Here is a 13,383-nt window from a genome sequence, read left to right on the forward strand (position 1 = left end):
TCCATGCACACCGCCAGAACCAGAACCTCACGCCCCTGGTGACCTTAAAGGTGTTTGTCTTTGTTTGTTTTTGTATTCCACATAGACAGGCAGGTGTTCAGCACCACGGACAGAGCCTGCCCGCTGCTGCTGCTGCTGCTGATGTAAGGTGGAACACTTTGAGTCTTTTTATTTTCTCTTTTCTCCCTGCTCCTGCACACACCTTTTGTTACCCTCCTCTGCCTTACACATCCTCCCACGCTCGAGCACTCCTCACTCGGACTAAACCCAGATGTTCACACCCTACAGAACTTCATGCCCCTGGTTACCCTAAAGGGGTGGATTTTGCGGTGCTTTACCGTCCGCACATCGGCATACATATTCGGCCTTATTCATGACACTACCACCCCTTCTTTGGAGGATATTGCAGGATATAATTTAACATGGAACCTCTCCTGGAAATGCACAGAGTATGTCCATTTCCAGGAGAGGTTACATGTTAAATTATATCCTGCAAAATGACAGGCACTGTATTTGCCCCTGGGAACCTTCAAGGTTATACTAATGTTTTTTTTTTATTTTTTATTTAATTATCACACCACTTTTACAAAAACAGTATACAAAATAAACATAATAACAACATGATTAACAGGGGCCTGGGGGCCATATTAGCCGTCTAACTTGTACAGTGCACCGGGGAAAAAAGGTTGAGTCCACGGCCCCTTTCCCCTCATCAGGAGTACCAATCGGTCCTGAAGAAGAGGTATCGCTGCTCTCCGCCCCTGAATCCTCTTCGGAGGTAGCTGACGGTGGTAGACCTCCTTCTGATGATGATGCTGCTGCAGCTGCTGCCGCCGCCCTGAACATGAAGCGGATCTTCAATGCCTCCTTTATTCCAGGCGTATTCGCGTAGAACCGGTCTGCAGTGCTTACGTCGTGGCACATAAACCTAGCCAGAATCGACCTGCTTTCTGGATCTTGGTGATGCTTGATATTGTCAGCCAGGGCAGTGCGCAAGATGGTGAAGGTGACGGCTGTTTCTAGCCCAGCATCAGCCCAAGCCCTCTTCAAGTGAGCGTTCAGGTTCTTGGAAGCCTGCTTCCCCGATGTGAAAAGGAAGAATTCATTCTGAGGACCCGACAAGCCCTCTTTTATCCCCATCCACCGCATGACCCAGCTAAACTCCTTTATTGTAAGCACCAGCTGTGCTTCACCAAATGTCTTGGCAGTCTTGTGATCCTGCACGTGGATGATGTAGCCCTCAGCAGTGCCCCTTCTGTCCGCCTCAAAGACCTCCGTGTTGGTCATGTTTGCATACACACCCGGACGGTGGCCATACAGGAGGCTCCAATGGAGGGTTAGATAGCCATATAGCAGGTACTGGGTGATTGAGGTCGGATTGCTAGCCATCAGGTCAAGGAGATCAGGGATGCGCTTCTCAGCGGCCGCCATGGCGGCGAGAAGCTCCGCCTGGCTCGGCAGACGATCCAGCTTGTCCCTCTTCACCTTAAACTGGTGGAGAGTGACAGACTTTTTCAAATCGTTAATGTTGGCTTTCACCTCTCTGATGATGTTGGTCATATCAGACTGGGTGAGCCTGCACCCCCGGAGCTTTGATGCAGACAAGTACCTCAGGAAATGGTTCACAGTCTTCAGGAACAACAGCGATGTTGTGACTGTCCGGCCCGACTCTGAAATATACTTGCTCCAGCCACGGACCCTCTTTGTGTCTTTTAGAAACAGCCAGTCTGACAGCCGGTCAAAACCATGGGCCATGAATACTATGAAGTTCTTTATCCGGCTGACATTGGACATACAATTCTCTTTCCGTTTTACTGTCGGTGCAAGACCCTCACAATGACCTCTGTATGTCTGAATGTACGTCTCCATGCTTTTAGGCAACGTGATTTCACGCATGGTATTCCGCAGTCCCTTCCCAGTGCACCATTGATTTTGGGAAGAGGGCCAGTCCTTAGCCAGATTAGCTTTCAGCTTATTGGAGACAGACGCACGGGTCTTCTGGCATACAGGGGTCTCACTACAGGAGGCTTCTACGGACCGCATGACAGTCTTCATCGGGGTCTTGCTTCCGGAGGCTTCTGGGGACCGCATCACAGACTTGAGAGGGATCTCACTCGCAGAGGCTTCTATGGACCGCATGACAGTCTTCACTGGGGTCTCACTACCGGAGGCTTCTGGGGACCACATGACAGTCTTCACTGGGGTCTTGCTTCCGGAGGCTTCTGGGGACCGCATCACAGACTTGAGAGGGGTCTCACTACCGGAGGCTTTGTCGGACCGCATGACAGTCTTCACTGGGGTCTTGCTTCCGGAGGCTTCTGGGGACCGCATCACAGACTTGAGAGGGGTCTCACTACCGGAGGCTTTGTCGGACCGCATGACAGTCTTCACCGGGGTCTTGCTTCCGGAGGCTTCTGGGGACCGCATGACAGTCTTCACCGGGGTCTTGCTTCCGGAGGCTTCTGGGGACCGCATGACAGTCTTCACCGGGGTCTCACTAGCGGAGGCTTTGTCGGACCGCATGACAGTCTTCACCGGGGTCTTGCTTCCGGAGGCTTCTGGGGACCGCATCACAGACTTGAGGGGGGTCTCACTCGCAGAGGCTTCTATGGACCGCATGACAGTCTTCACCGGGGTCTTGAGAGGGGTATTGCTGCCGGAGGCTACTGAGTTCATGTCGGGGGTACTTGGGATTGCTACGCCCTTAAATCGTATACATTCTTCGTCTTCCTCAAGCAGAGCAGCAGTGGCATTCTGCTTCCTGGGTTTTAGACCCTGTTTTAGCCTGGAGCGCAGGGTCTTCACCTCATCAATGAGGGCATCCTTCTGAGCCCTCAATGCCACATTGTCCAGCCTCACCTGCATGCAGTCCTCTTCGTCACACTCGGTATGTGAGGAGAAGGGTGGAGGGTGCACCGGGTATTCCTCCTCATTGTCTATATCCAATGATGTAGCCATTCCAATGATGGGATTAGTCTCTCGGAGGTCATGGAGCAACTGCAGGGCCACACTATGCTTCAGCCTTGCCATGACCTGATGTGCCTCATCTCGGGAGAACTCAGGGTGGTCACGAGTTACATGACGGTGTAGTTTCCTCCCAGCATACGAACACCCTGTGATGGGACAGGGTTTGGTCCGAACATTTATTCTACCACTGGCCATTTTAAGAATGATGCCTCTTTCATCCAGGTTCCGCACTGCATGTTTGTGCTTAAGGTGCTTATTCAAAGCCAGATAGCGGAGGCTGCACACCGGGCATTCGGTCAACATCCTTCCAAAAACACACACAATGAATTCTATTTAAATGGTTTTCTGTTTCTCCGTTTATATGCGTTAGCCAACTGCTGATTGCAACCATGGGTCCGATGCTTCAATGCAGGGAACATGGACCAAGGGGAGGACTTGGGTTACCACCTGGTTAAAATGGTCCCACCTCCGCACCAACGCGACTGGCGATGGGTCCGATACATTGATTGTTTTTTGTTTCATGGTTCTGCCACGAGCTCACAAGACAGTTTTGGGTACAAAACGTGGGGGTAACAGTACCTCCGGGCGCTCCGTCCCGCTCCGGCTTTCGCCGCAGCGGGGGGAGGAGGCATTGAACCATTCGCACCTGCCCCCGGAGGAGGCAGGGGAGTCAGGTACCCGGAGGCGCACGGTGGACGGCCAGGGCGAGACCGCCACACCGCACTGGAGTCAGAGTTCCGAGTTTTTCGAGCCAGGTCCCGGTGAAACGCAGTACGGAGCACCCGGCAGGAACCTCCAGCAGACCCCCCCGCGCGGTTCCCTCGTCCCTCGGAAGAGGCGGAGAGGTGGGTGTTTTTCATCTGCTGGCGGACTGCCGGGGAGAACGTGCTGCTCGGGAGCCAGGCTCAGAGTTAGTGGCAGTGAGAGCCCGTGCACCTGCCTTTTACAGCAGGCACGCGCTGGTATCGGGGTGGGGAGAGAAGGTAGATGCAGAGGCTGCAGAAACAGCCAGAGCCTTTCCCCTCTAACACACCCCTCATTTGGTTCATGAGCACTGGGCAGAGTCCCCTGTCAACTCTCCTTATATTCCTCCGGAGACCAGTTGGGAAATGGCAGCATCCCACTTCGCCTGGTAGACCATATCGTTAAATGAGCTCAGTAATGTACTGCACAACATCACATGGGTAAAATGAGCTATATCATGCACTGCAAAATCAAATTTGGTTTATTTCCAAAAAGCCTGGAAAAAACACATATCCATCATGTCCTGTAAAATATCATTCTTTGTTTATGTCCGCTCCAGGATTACCCGTAGTTTGGATGAACCGACCGCCAAGCACCGGAAGCTGGACCCAGGGAGGAGGCCCTCCGATGGCGGGTCAAATTTGATGATACCGCAGCTGGCTGGACACTAGCCGTAGAAGAACACCTGGGCGGGACCAGGCATGTCCCTCTTTGCAGACAAGCATATGCGCTCCCAGGAGCAGAGTCAAACCCGCAGTTTGGAGGAACCGACCGCCAAGCACCGGAAGCTGGACCCGGGGAGGAGGCCCTCCGATGGCGGGTCAAATTTGATGATACCGCAGCTGGCTGGACACTAGCCGTAGAAGAACACCTGGGCGGGACCAGGCATGTCCCTCTTTGCAGACAAGCATATGCGCTCCCAGGAGCAGAGTCAAACCCGCAGTTTGGAGGAACCGACCGCCAAGCACCGGAAGCTGGACCCGGGGAGGAGGCCCTCCGATGGCGGGTCAAATTTGATGATACCGCAGCTGGCTGGACACTAGCCGTAGAAGAACACCTGGCCGGGACCAGGCATGTCCCTCTTTGCAGACAAGCATATGCGCTCCCAGGAGCAGAGTCAAACCCGCAGTTTGGAGGAACCGACCGCCAGAGCACCGGCACGAAGCCGGGCCGGCGGAGGCCTTCCGATGGCGGGTCACGTTTGCCATTCGATCAATGTCTTTGCAGACAAGCATATATGTGGTTGTTGGACACTAGCCGTAGAAGAACACCTGGGCGGGACCAGGCATGTCCCTCTTTGCAGACAAGCATATGCGCTCCCAGGAGCAGAGTCAAACCCGCAGTTTGGAAGAACCGACCGCCAGAGCACCGGCACGAAGCCGGGCCGGCGGAGGCCTTCCGATGGCGGGTCACGTTTGCCATTCGATCAATGTCTTTGCAGACAAGCATATATGTGGTTGTTACGCAGGATCAAACAGGTAGTTTGATGAAGTAGGGTCCTGTGCCCGGAGCAAGGCCAATTGCTGAATGCCGCAGCCGACTAAGGCCGCTATGCCACAGTGGAGGATGAGAGAAACAGGTGTTTGTCTTGCATTCCGCGGCAAAGTGGGGAGGTGGAATTTCCACCCCGCTACGGAACCTGTGGTGGGACCCCTGAGTCAGACGGTTCGTCTTGGAAACGCTTCATATCGGTCGGCCTGGGAGGTAAGAGACACGCAGGGTAACGGACACGCAGGGTTACCCCCACGCAGCCCACGCAACACGGAGGAGGCAGGGGAGTCTGGTACCCGGAGGCGCATGGCCGCAACACCGCACTGGAGTCAGGGTTTCGAGTTTTTCGAGCCAGGTCCCAGTGAACGCAAGACTCCAGCAGGAGCCTCCAGCAGACCCCCCCGACGTTTCCCTCGTCCCTCCCGGCCATCAGAGTCGAACCCGCAGTTCGGAGGAACCGACCGCCAGAGCACCGGCACGAGGCCGGGCCGGCGGAGGCCCTCCGATGGCGGGTCGCGTTTGCCATTCGATCAGTGAGAAATCAGAAGAGGAAGGGGGAAAAAAAAGACTAACTTGTCTTTTTGGAGTTCCATAAAAAATGGGTGAAAATGAAAAAATGTATACGAGAATAGTGCCCCATAAGGCGGGTAAAGTCCCCTGTCAACTCCCCTCACCTTCCTCCACACTCTGAAAAAGTCAGAGTTATTTTTTGGAGAACCATCAAAAAGGGCTAAAAATGTTGAAATGTATCCGAGAATAGTGCCCCATAAGGTGGGTAAAGTCCCCTGTCAACTCCCCTCACCTTCCTCCACACTCTGAAAAAGTCAGAGTTATTTTTTGGAGAACCATCAAAAAGGGCTAAAAGTGTTGAAATGTATCCGAGAATAGTGCCCCATAAGGCGGGTAAAGTCCCCTGTCAACTCCCCTCACCTTCCTCCACACTCTGAAAAAGTCAGAGTTATTTTTTTGGAGAACCATCAAAAAGGGCTAAAAGTGTTGAAATGTATCCGAGAATAGTGCCCCATAAGGCGGGTAAAGTCCCCTGTCAACTCCCCTCACCTTCCTCCACACTCTGAAAAAGTCAGAGTTATTTTTTGGAGAACCATCAAAAAGGGCTAAAAGTGTTGAAATGTATCCGAGAATAGTGCCCCATAAGGCGGGTAAAGTCCCCTGTCAACTCCCCTCACCTTCCTCCACACTCTGAAAAAGTCAGAGTTATTTTTTGGAGAACCATCAAAAAGGGCTAAAAGTGTTGAAATGTATCCGAGAATAGTGCCCCATAAGGCGGGTAAAGTCCCCTGTCAACTCCCCTCACCTTCCTCCACACTCTGAAAAAGTCAGAGTTATTTTTTGGAGAACCATCAAAAAGGGCTAAAAGTGTTGAAATGTATCCGAGAATAGTGCCCCATAAGGCGGGTAAAGTCCCCTGTCAACTCCCCTCACCTTCCTCCACACTCTGAAAAAGTCAGAGTTATTTTTTGGAGAACCATCAAAAAGGGCTAAAAGTGTTGAAATGTATCCGAGAATAGTGCCCCATAAGGCGGGTAAAGTCCCCTGTCAACTCCCCTCACCTTCCTCCACACTCTGAAAAAGTCAGAGTTATTTTTTGGAGAACCATCAAAAAGGGCTAAAAGTGTTGAAATGTATCCGAGAATAGTGCCCCATAAGGCGGGTAAAGTCCCCTGTCAACTCCCCTCACCTTCCTCCACACTCTGAAAAAGTCAGAGTTATTTTTTGGAGAACCATCAAAAAGGGCTAAAAGTGTTGAAATGTATCCGAGAATAGTGCCCCATAAGGCGGGTAAAGTCCCCTGTCAACTCCCCTCACCTTCCTCCACACTCTGAAAAAGTCAGAGTTATTTTTTGGAGAACCATCAAAAAGGGCTAAAAGTGTTGAAATGTATCCGAGAATAGTGCCCCATAAGGCGGGTAAAGTCCCCTGTCAACTCCCCTCACCTTCCTCCACACTCTGAAAAAGTCAGAGTTATTTTTTGGAGAACCATCAAAAAGGGCTAAAAGTGTTGAAATGTATCCGAGAATAGTGCCCCATAAGGCGGGTAAAGTCCCCTGTCAACTCCCCTCACCTTCCTCCACACTCTGAAAAAGTCAGAGTTATTTTTTGGAGAACCATCAAAAAGGGCTAAAAGTGTTGAAATGTATCCGAGAATAGTGCCCCATAAGGCGGGTAAAGTCCCCTGTCAACTCCCCTCACCTTCCTCCACACTCTGAAAAAGTCAGAGTTATTTTTTGGAGAACCATCAAAAAGGGCTAAAAGTGTTGAAATGTATCCGAGAATAGTGCCCCATAAGGCGGGTAAAGTCCCCTGTCAACTCCCCTCACCTTCCTCCACACTCTGAAAAAGTCAGAGTAATTTTTTTGGAGAACCATCAAAAAGGGCTAAAAGTGTTGAAATGTATCCGAGAATAGTGCCCCATAAGGCGGGTAAAGTCCCCTGTCAACTCCCCTCACCTTCCTCCAGAGCCCAGTTCAAAAACTTTAAGTTTGGTAAGAACCATGCTGGGGGGTCTCCAGGCAACAAAATGTATCCGAGCCAAAGTGCACATACAGCGGATGAATTCCTCCATGAAGTTACACAGCCGTTTTTTTTCTGAGTCCTCTCAAAAACCGGGTTTCCGATTTCGTGCAGAAGGTAGCTTGTAAAACATGAACGGTTTTTTACAACGGAGGAGGGGAAGTCTGGATTCCCCTCTCCGTTGTACCTTGCAACGGGGGAGGGGAAAAGTGTTCGGCGGTTCGTCCCGAAGCGCCGAACACTTTTCCCCTTCTCCAATTCTCAGATCCCCTCTCCCATGTAATTTTAAAAGTTCATTTTTTGATTATTTTAACATATAATTGACCGTTTTCTTTCATTTGTTTTTCATTCCACGGGTGGGGGCCTATGGCAGGCTGCCTATGAGCTCCAAAATTTGGCCCGGATCATCCGGGATTTGTGGGATAAGCTCCATAAACTGACAAAGTCATCCAAATATGTCGCTTTTATAGCCCAAAGATATATCATGCAAATACATTAAAATAGTAAAAGGTACGATTGTGCTCGGCATTAACCGGAATTTGATTTATATAGCCCCCAAAAAATGATTAAAAATCATTTTCGTGGGGAAAAGTGTTAAAACGCCTGATTAAAGCATTTGCGGGACACCAGCGAGCTCCAGACTAGTTTCATTGTGTCGGGGACCCTGGAAAACGATAAGACCCATCATTTAAATACAAAAAACACCATTAAAAGTCACTTTTAGGGGCAAAAAACAGCCTCTGTCCACTTCGTTAACAAACTGATAGGCAAATGGACAAAATCGTGATTAAAGCATTTGCAGGACCCCAGCGAGCTCCAGACTAGTTGCATTGTCTTGGGGACCCTCCACAATGATAAGACCCATCATTTAAATGCCAAAAACACCATTAAAAGTCACTTTTAGGGGCAAAAAACAGCCTCTGTCCACTTCATTAACAAACTGATAGGCAAATGGACAAAATCGTGATTAAAGCATTTGCGGGACCCCAGCGAGCTCCAGACTATGTGCATTGTGTCGGGGACCCTGGAGAATGATAAGACCAATCATTTAAATACAAAAAACACCATTAAAAGTCACTTTTAGGGGCAAAAAACAGCCTCTGTCCACTTCGTTAACAAACTGATAGGCAAATGGACAAAATCGTGATTAAAGCATTTTGCGGGACACCAGCGAACTCCAGACTATGTGCAATGTGTCGGGGACCCTGGAGAATGATAAGACCCATCATTTAAATACAAAAAACACCATTAAAAGTCACTTTTAGGGGCGAAAAACAGCCTCTGTCCACTTCGTTAACAAACTGATAGGCAAATGGACAAAATCGTGATTAAAGCATTTGCGGGACCCCAGCGAGCTCCAGACTATGTGCATTGTGTCGGGGACCCTGGAGAACGATAAGACCCATCATTTAAATACAAAAAACACCATTAAAAGTCACTTTTAAGGGCAAAAAACAGCCTCTTTCCACTTCGTTAACAAACTGATAGGCAAATGGACAAAAGTGTGATTAAAGCATTTGCGGGACCCCAGCGAGCTCCAGACTAGTTGCATTGTGTCGGGGACCCTCCGCAATGATAAGACCAATCATTTAAATACAAAAAACACCATTAAAATTCACTTTTAGGGGCAAAAAACAGCCTCTGTCCACTTCGATAACAAACTGATAGGCAAATGGACAAAATCGTGATTAAAGCATTTTGCGGGACACCAGCGAACTCCAGACTATGTGCAATGTGTCGGGGACCCTGGAGAATGATAAGACCCATCATTTAAATACAAAAAACACCATTAAAAGTCACTTTTAGGGGCGAAAAACAGCCTCTGTCCACTTCGTTAACAAACTGATAGGCAAATGGACAGAAGGGGGAACACGGCCCAGCCGCTGCTCCGCTGCTCCAGACTATGTGCATTGTGTCGGGGAGCCAGGTCAAACCCCTCCATGCACACCGCCAGAACCAGAACCTCACGACCCTGGTGACCTTAAAGGTGTTTGTCTTTGTTTGTTTTTGTATTCCACATAGACAGGCTGGGGTTCAGCACCACGCACAGAGCCTACCCGCTACCTCCAGGGCGCATCACCACATTTTACAAGCCAGGAAAGGTGCATGGATCCTGGGTAAACATTGATTAAGTGTTTTTAAATGTGTGGAACAGTGTTTTGTCACTTTCAAAACTCTCCTGTCATTGACCGGAGAATTTGGGTCGATGTTGTATTCAATCTGGCCATTAATATTCCAGTGAGACGAAGTACGTACATTGACCGGAGTGATCCCATGTTAATTTTGTCCAAATACCGGAACATTCCCTAACCTACAGTATGTATTTCTGCTGAGTGTCATTATTCATAGGATCCTCCCCTTATAGGACACGCCCCCTATAGGACACGCCCCCTATAGGATCCGCCCCCTGCCTGCGGTCTGCATCCAGACCCATCTCCAATCAAGTGGCACCTGCTAACCAAAACTGGGGTTACGTACTGTAACCCAGCTTCTATGAGTATGGCGCAGCCCTCTAAGGCTATCGCTATTGGGTAATCCCTCCTGCACGTGTGCAGCACTGACAGACTTAATCCACGCCCACCTATGACGTGGGCCCCACCTCCGGGCTCACTTCCGTATAAATAGGAAGTAGGCCCTACCATCTACTCCCACACAAACAGCTTTTCTTCAGCTATTCGCGGAGCCAGTGGGGCCCGACCCTTAGAGGGCTGCGCCTATACTCATAGAAGCTGGGTTACAGTACGTAACCCCAGTTCTAAATCGTATAAGGCTTCGCCCTCTAAGGCTATCGCTATTGGGTTAAGGGCGAAGCAGGATGTAGTCTACGCCCCACTGGTTCCGTCCGTTACCAGAAGCACAAAACACACCTACACTCTAAGAAAAATCCGTAAAATGATGGCCAATGTGGTGTAAAATGTTACTGTTTAAGTACTGTAATCGACTTTTACATTACTTTTGCCGTTGAAAACAGCGTTGCCAGGTCTGCTTATTATAAGTTTCCCCCAAGATTTTATTTGAAAATAGCAGGTCTACAATCTCACAACGCGTCGCGTCGCGGCACGTTGTGATCTGCTATTTTCTAATAGTTGCTGTATAGGTTTAAAGTGCTCATGTGGCCCACTTCACTTCTTTTGGACTTATTTTCTCTAGACCTTGTGGCTTGTTTGTGTCCCTCACAGAATCTGGCAACACTGGTTGCGCATTGCATTGTGGGTGCTTTTGCACGGTAAAAAATATCTGTGGCCGCCATTACAGGAATCCCGCACTGAAAGTGAACCTGAAAGTCTGCTCGGTAGGTTGGTTCATTGTGTTTAATTTGGGAATGGAACCTCATTTCTTAATCAAAAAGGACATTTATGGTAAACATAACATTTGTGTTAATGTTAAATATTTGTTTTATTACGTGTACGTCTGGCAGGTAACTCTCTTCTAACTGGCCCCAGTTAGAATATAGTCCTTAAGCAGTATCCCCCCGTGCAAAAGTTGGCCAGTTCATTGAATTGATAGGTAAAGTTTGTATTTATGGTTAGTTTATTTTCGCAGGTTTGTGTGTTGTTGTTTTATTAGTATCTTTCCAACCTGGCTAACGTTAGCTTCCATTGGCACAGTGTTTTCCCCCCAAACACCGCGGTCAATACAGCTATAATAGTATCATATCGACTAATATATATTCGATAGGCTTTGTTGACATTTGAAGGTGTGTGTGTTATGTTGTGGTTACATTTGGATTAAAAGTAGTATTGCAAAAGGCCGCGGGCTAACGTTAGCTTCCCGTTAGCTTCCATTGGCACAGTGTTTTCCCCCCAAACACCGCGGTCAATACAGCTATAATAGTATCATATCGACTAATATATATTCGATAGGCTTTGTTGACATTTGAAGGTGTGTGTGTTATGTTGTGGTTACATTTGGATTAAAAGTAGTATTGTAAAAGGCAGCGGGCTAATGTTAGCTTCCATTGGCATAATGTTTTCCCCCCAAACACTGCGGTCAATACAGCTATAATAGTATCATATCGACTAATATATATTCGATAGGCTTCGTTGACATTTGAAGGTGTGTGTGTTATGTTGTGGTTACATTTGGATTAAAAGTAGTATTGTAAAAGGCAGCGGGCTAATGTTAGCTTCCATTGGCACAATGTTTTCCCCCCAAACACTGCGGTCAATACAGCTATAATAGTATCATATCGACTAATATATATTCGATAGGCTTCGTTGACATTTGAAGGTGTGTGTGTGTTATGTTGTGGTTACATCTGGATTAAAAGTAGTATTGCAAAAGGCAGCGGGCTAACGTTAGCTTCCCGTTAGCTTCCATTGGCACAGTGTTTTCCCCCCAAACACCACGGTCAATACAGCTATAATAGTATCATATCGACTAATATATATTCGATAGGCTTTGTTGACATTTGAAGGTGTGTGTGTTATGTTGTGGTTACATTTGGATTTAAAGTAGTATTGTAAAAGGCAGCGGGCTAATGTTAGCTTCCATTGGCACAATGTTTTCCCCTCAAACACTGCGGTCAATACAGCTATAATAGTATCATATCGACTAATATATATTCGATAGGCTTCGTTGACATTTGAAGGTGTGTGTGTGTTATGTTGTGGTTACATTTGGATTAAAAGTAGTATTGCAAAAGGCCGCGGGCTAACGTTAGCTTCCCGTTAGCTTCCATTGGCACAGTGTTTTCCCCCCAAACACCGCGGTCAATACAGCTATAATAGTATCATATCGACTAATATATATTCGATAGGCTTTGTTGACATTTGAAGGTGTGTGTGTTATGTTGTGGTTACATTTGGATTAAAAGTAGTATTGCAAAAGGCCGCGGGCTAACGTTAGCTTCCCGTTAGCTTCCATTGGCACAGTGTTTTCCCCCCAAACACCGCGGTCAATACAGCTATAATAGTATCATATCGACTAATATATATTCGATAGGCTTTGTTGACATTTGAAGGTGTGTGTGTTATGTTGTGGTTACATTTGGATTAAAAGTAGTATTGTAAAAGGCAGCGGGCTAATGTTAGCTTCCATTGGCATAATGTTTTCCCCCCAAACACTGCGGTCAATACAGCTATAATAGTATCATATCGACTAATATATATTCGATAGGCTTCGTTGACATTTGAAGGTGTGTGTGTTATGTTGTGGTTACATTTGGATTAAAAGTAGTATTGTAAAAGGCAGCGGGCTAATGTTAGCTTCCATTGGCACAATGTTTTCCCCCAAACACTGCGGTCAATACAGCTATAATAGTATCATATCGACTAATATATATTCGATAGGCTTCGTTGACATTTGAAGGTGTGTGTGTGTTATGTTGTGGTTACATCTGGATTAAAAGTAGTATTGCAAAAGGCAGCGGGCTAACGTTAGCTTCCCGTTAGCTTCCATTGGCACAGTGTTTTCCCCCCAAACACCACGGTCAATACAGCTATAATAGTATCATATCGACTAATATATATTCGATAGGCTTTGTTGACATTTGAAGGTGTGTGTGTTATGTTGTGGTTACATTTGGATTAAAAGTAGTATTGTAAAAGGCAGCGGGCTAATGTTAGCTTCCATTGGCACAATGTTTTCCCCTCAAACACTGCGGTCAATACAGCTATAATAGTATCATATCGACTAATATATATTCGA

General features: G+C 47.9%; 1 protein-coding gene across 4 annotated transcripts in view; it reads right to left on the reverse strand.

Annotated features, from left to right (window-relative positions):
* LOC307039311 (uncharacterized protein) overlaps window positions 1-13,383 on the reverse strand; it is a 794,762-nt gene that overhangs the window by 170,539 nt on the left and 610,840 nt on the right. The window lies entirely within an intron of this gene.

This window comes from Notothenia rossii (genome assembly GCF_949606895.1).
Source record: "Notothenia rossii genome assembly, chromosome: 5".
NCBI classification, from domain to species: domain Eukaryota; kingdom Metazoa; phylum Chordata; class Actinopteri; order Perciformes; family Nototheniidae; genus Notothenia; species Notothenia rossii.